The sequence below is a fragment of the Pantherophis guttatus genome, chromosome 11 (genome assembly GCF_059756535.1).
Source record: "Pantherophis guttatus breed Tessera chromosome 11, ASM5975653v1, whole genome shotgun sequence".
Taxonomy (NCBI): Eukaryota; Metazoa; Chordata; class Lepidosauria; order Squamata; family Colubridae; genus Pantherophis; species Pantherophis guttatus.
This window is the reverse complement of record NC_142073.1, coordinates 2444464-2450463: the sequence shown is the minus strand read 5'-3', so window position 1 is coordinate 2450463 and position 6000 is coordinate 2444464.

The following is a 6000-nucleotide window of genomic DNA, read 5'->3' as shown; positions in this document are numbered from 1 at the left end:
TGTACTACTTTCTCGACAGAAGCTCTTTCGCAGCTGATCTCAGGCAAGAAGTCAAAATAAGCAATGAAATGTTTCTTTGCTTTAAAATCCGAGAGTTGGAAATCTTTTTCGTACCTCCAGGGTGTGCTTCTAAGTGTATTTTAAGTATATTATTGTGCCTCGAGAGAGGTGGGCCTTTCAGAAAGCATTAAAATAAACCTTCCCAAGGTTGTAGAACATTACTGTTTAAAAAGAAGGAAAAAGAAAACTGGCGGACTGTTCTACTCTATTCTTTCCTCTGTTGATTTCTTTCCTTTACTCCCCAAAAGAAAGCCAGAGTTTGGTGCAAGAGTTGAAAAGCCATCAACACAATAGGAGAAACAGAGAAAAATATTCTTCCTTCCCTTGGATTATACGTGCCAGAGAGAAGAAGGAAGTGTCATTCACAAAGAGGCTTGTCAAGACTGCAACAGAATTTGCAACAGAGAAGTGCTATACAGACTTTTCTCCAGCCTTGAGTTTATGACCTTGAGCCATGGTTTGTTAAGCATGGTTTATTATACAAGCTACAAGTGCCTACATTCACACAGCATCATGGTTCCAGAGCCATGTAGCCCAAACCACAGCCCTGAGTTTTATTAACACAGTAAACTAAAACCAAGGCAAAGGTGTGAAGGCTTAGGGCATCTAACCCGAGTCAATGATTTGACTACCCAACATTTTAAGAAATGGACTTGCACCAGGCAGGCTGAGATGGTCTCAAAGCAGATGGAGGAAAATCAATATAGATGGATGGATAGATAGGTAGATAGATGGATGGGAGGGAGGGAGGGAGGAAAAGGAAGGGAGGGAGACAAGAGGGAAGGAAGGAAGAGAGACAAGAGGGAAGGAAGGAAGGAAGAAGAGGGAAGGAAGGAAGATGAGGAAAGGGAAGGAAGACGAAGGAAGGAAGGACAATGAGGGAAGGAAGGAAGAAAAGGAAGGAAGGAAGATGAGGGAAGGAAGGAAGAAGAGGGAGGGAAGGAAGGAAGGATCCTCTTTCAGAATAAATTTAGTTATTAGAATCTCAAAAGGTGATTTGCTTTTCAGACTTCTATCATTTTGGACCGTTTTAAGAAAAGCAAAGTTTTCATCTCCAAAAGGAAACTGCAATTCAGGCTATTGAACCCTGGGTTTATTCTTTGCTACTGCATATAAACAGGGGATGAGAGTCCTATTGTACACAATAAACTGCTGGTTCCTTGCAAATCTCTGGGGAAGCATTATTAGATCCTGTCCATCCAGGTGTCGGGTGGCATTCCGAGCCTTAGATTCCCAGCCTGCCTTTCCACTGTCATGTTTCAAGAGCCAGGAGCTATTTTCAACATTTCCTTTTCCAAATGCGACTCAGAATATGAAGTGCCCGGAAAGCAGTCCAGATCTTCCCTTAAACGATTTTACTGGAATGATGTGGCTGAGAAACAGATCCAGCAACTGCTGTCCTGAAACTTCAGATTACTCAACCGAAATAGGGGGGGTTTCTCCCTAAAAACTCAACTTAGTAGAAGCAAAACATTCCATAAAACTGGGCTGGAGATTGCTTGCCATCAAAGTCTACAATGTCCAGCAGGTGGCACAAGGGGTGCATGAAACACCACCTACAGGAAAACAGCTGCCACCAACCAGATGTGGTATCATTGATTAGCCTTCCCACATGTGTTGCCACTAATCTTCCCATTATTGCAGGTTATCTCTTTTTTTTTGCCTGCAGTTATTTTTCTTGGTACCGAGTTTTTAAGGTGAGAACATGTCCATGGTGTACAATCATCTGGAGAACTTCTTGAAGGAAAAGTTGGGTCACAGAAATCCCCACTTTTGGGGCAGAATACAGAATAACAGAGTTGGAAGACACCTTTGGTGGTCTTTTAGTCCAACCTCCAGCTCAAGGAGGCGATCCTACATCACTTCTCCTTCCTTATGGCCCTCATGCTCAACATCTCCAAGGTCACCAGGGCATGGGAAGACCAAATGGAGTTGGGCCAGTGGAAGCAGAATGCTTCCTTGTTGAATCGATTCCAGGGGATGATTAGAATTCTCTTGCTAGTGCTAAAGGGGCCCTAAGACAATCTCTAGCAGATACATTCACAAATCTACAAAATTGTCATGGTTGAATTTGGGTTGAAGAAAGAAAAAACGAAGCCAGCAATTCTTGGGGTGTTTGCAGATTCTTTGCAGAAGAACACAGTGCTTGCCTCTTTATGATGTTGCTTCTAATAATAAATATTCTCTTGACGCAGAGGGGTGGATTCTTGCTACCGCAGAAATAAAGCTGCAGGTGGGATGGGATTGCATTTTTTTTTTTAGAAGTTCCAAAAGTGATTATATGAAATATTTCTTTGCTGTTACTTTTGGCCTTCAGCTGGCTGAGCAAAGGATGAATCAGAGGGATGGAGTTTAAATCAAGGGGAAAGGGCTTAGTGGCTGCAGTTCAGAAGCCATTAATTTTGATGGTTCATTGCAATCTCGGCGTTTGGAGGCCATGTTCACAGAAAAAGAAAACATCTCTGGGATTAAATTATGTTTATACATTTCCTGCCACTGTAGACTTTGGTGCTGTTGAACCTCTGCAGAACAGCACCAAAACACCACAGGATGAAAGCCAAAAAAACAAAACAAAAAAAAGTTTATGAAAAACAATCGGTTGGAAGTGTTGTAAAGCCACTGGGGAATTTTATGGTTATATTGTAGACTTTAATCTGGATTTTGATTGCATGGATGCGGCTTTTCTTTTTTTGTTTTGTCTTTCTTTGCTTTTTGTTAGCCTCTTTGATGGTCGGATAGATTGAGGTAAATATCTATGGAGATTCTCAATCCTCCAAATCATGGTTGTCCCAAAAGTGCTTTTTCAAGAGGCAACTGGACTTTCTGGTTTTTCTTTGAAGATGTTTCGCTTCTCATCCAAGAAGCTTCTTCAGTGTGTGTGTGTGTGTGTGTGTGTGTGTGTGTGTGTGAGAGAGAGAGAGAGAGAGAGAGAGAGAGAGAGAGAGAGAGAGAGAGAGAGAGAGAGAGAGAGAGAGAGAAAATAAATATTATTATCTACCGATAAAAGAGTCTATGGAGATTCTCAATCATCCAGGTCCTGGTTGTCCCAAAGGTGTTTTTTTAAAGAGGCAACTGGACTTTCTTGGTTTTTCTTTGAAGACGTTTCACTTCTCATCCAAGAAGCTTCTTCGGCTCTGGTTGAATCCTTCCCTTCCCCACCATCCAGTGAGAGCTGAAGAAGCTTCTTGGATGAGAAGCAAAACATCTTCAAAGAAAAACCAAGTCCAGTTGCCTCTTGAAGAAAAGCACCTTTGGGACATAGATTGAGGTAGTTATCCAGGACAGGTAGTCCTCCACCTACGACCACAATTGAGCCCAAAATTTATGTTTTATTTATTTATTTTATTTATTTATTTGATTTATATGCCGCCCTTCTCCGGAGACTCAGGGCGGCTTACAATGCGTTAAGCAATAGCCTTCATACTTTTGTATATTTATACAAAATCAGCTTATTGCCCCCACAATCTGGGTCCTCATTTAACCTACCTTAGAAAGGAGGGAAGGCTGAGTCAACCTTGAGCCTGGTAAGATTCGAACCTGCAGAAATTGCAGGCAGCTGTGTTAATTACAGGGTGCATTAAACCACTGTACTACCAAGGCTCCTGGTTGCTAAGTGAAACATTTGCTTAAGTGAGTTTTGCCCCATTTTACCACCTTTTTTTGCCACCGTTGTTAAGTGAATCATTGCAGTTGGTAAGTTAGCAACATGGTTGTGAAGTGAATCTGGCTTCCTGGTTGATTTAGCTGGCCAGAAGATCACCAAAAGGGGATCATGTGAGCCCAGGACATTGCAGCCGTCATAAATGTAACTCCAGACAGCCTCACAGTGAGGTATTTGTTCTACTAATTGCTTTAGTGGGTTCGATTGATCCTTTCTCTGTAAACTGAGCAGAAAAACATTACTCTGTCGCCTAGAATAATCAGCTTGGGGCGAAAAATAAGTTGATTTCCAGAAACTTTCCAAGTGTGGTGGTTCCAGAAATCAGGAAAAGAAAAAAGAGAAAAAAAGAGGGGAAAAAAAAAAACAAGGCAGAAGGAAAAGTGGCTGTTACTAATTTTACGCTAGCCGAATTACAGCTTTAATGCAAAAGCCTATTCAAAATATTTCCTAAAAAATACTGAAATGTATTATATAAACCAGGGATAATATTAGAATGATGCAAAACACACCAAACAAGAAGCAAAGGAAAATTATGTTCTGTTTGGTATTTTGGCAGCAATTTAATTTCTTTTTCCTTGCAATGTTTTGGCAACTTCTGCAGTTGTAAAAATAAAATAAATGGATAACCTTAGCAGCAAATGTGTAAAAAATTTGAAAATCCTTCCCGTGTATCAATATATAATTAACATCTTTAACAATATTGCAAACCAGAGTTATGTGACTATCAAGGCCTGAAAAGAAAGTGAAATAGGTACCATAAGTAGAAAGAATATTATGAACAATTTCTTTTAAATGAATAGGAACTGCACAAACATGTAAAATTATTTCTATGTCCTGGCATTATTTCTGCCCATTGATTTATTTCATAGCTAAGGAAAGAAAGGTTTTTTTGGCCAAACAAATAGCTAAGTCACTTGTTTCTGTTGCATTTAATAGCTTTTTAATATAGTTATTAGTATACTCTTGAAGACATCTTTCAGTTTCACTAAGTTTCCTTCATATCTTGTCTTGGCATTTTAAAAAAACATCTGTGTTTTAGGGAAAGAAGGAAATAATACTGAATATTAGAACCAGCTCTAGCCATATTTAATCCCCTTTGGAATAACTTCTTCCCCAAAATGGGTATTTCAGAATTTTGTCTTTATAAGTATTGCTTCCTGCTTTTGCATCATTTAAAAAAAAAACTAGAGAAAGCTAGGATGGAAGGAAATGAGCAGTGATTTTTTTTAAAAAAAATAGACATTTCACAGCTGTAATTCTAGTCTGCTTTCAACACCATATTTAAATTTCAAATAGTCTCAGATCTGGGGAACTTTTCATGACCTTATTTTTTTGGTGCTGGGAAAAACACAACAAATTCTGAAATAGCCCTAGAAGTTGAATAACAAGTGAGATCCTTTCATCACCTTATCCTGACTCAATAATTAAAGCCGTCAGCTTAATGTGTCGTTCAAAGCTAGAAGAGTTCTGGTTTTGGTTTATGGAAGCCAGAATTTAGAACCAAGGTTTTAAAGCAGGCTGGTGTGGCAATTCTGGGAAGTAAAGTCCACGCATCTTCAAGGGGCCCAGTTTGGAAAAAAAACAGCCTTGAAATCTAGTTGTTGCGACCTGCATTTTGTAGCTTGCTCTGAATTTGGAAGGCACATTCAACCTTTCATTAATTAAAGAACTACACACCACTAGGAGCAATGGTGAAATCCAAATTTTTTTACTACTGGTTCTGTGGGCATGGCAGGGGAAGGATACTGCAAAATCTCCATTCCCACCCCACTCCAGGGGAAGGATACTGCAAAATCCCCATTCCCTCTCCACTCCTGGGGGAAGGATACTGCAAAATCTCCATTCCCACCCCACTCCAGGGGAAGGATACTGCAAAATCCCCATTCCCTCTCCACTCCTGGGGGAAGGATACTGCAAAATCTCCATTCCCACCCCACTCCAGGGGAAGGATACTGCAAAATCCCCATTCCCTCTCCACTCCTGGGGGAAGGATACTGCAAAATCTCCATTCCCACCCCACTCGGGGGCCAGCCAGAGGTGGTATTTGCCGGTTCTCCAAACTACTCAAAATTTCTGCTACCGGTTGTCCAGAACCTGTCAGAACCTGCTGGATTTCACCCCTGACTAGGACATGCAAAGATATAGGGACTTGCTGGTTTGTTAACTAGACTTTGGGGCAGTCGGTTTTGTGAAGTCAGATTGTGGATCAAGATAAGATTGGCAGGAGATACAAAACAGATAATAAATGCAAGACTACCTGAAATGCAAATGAGACTCTT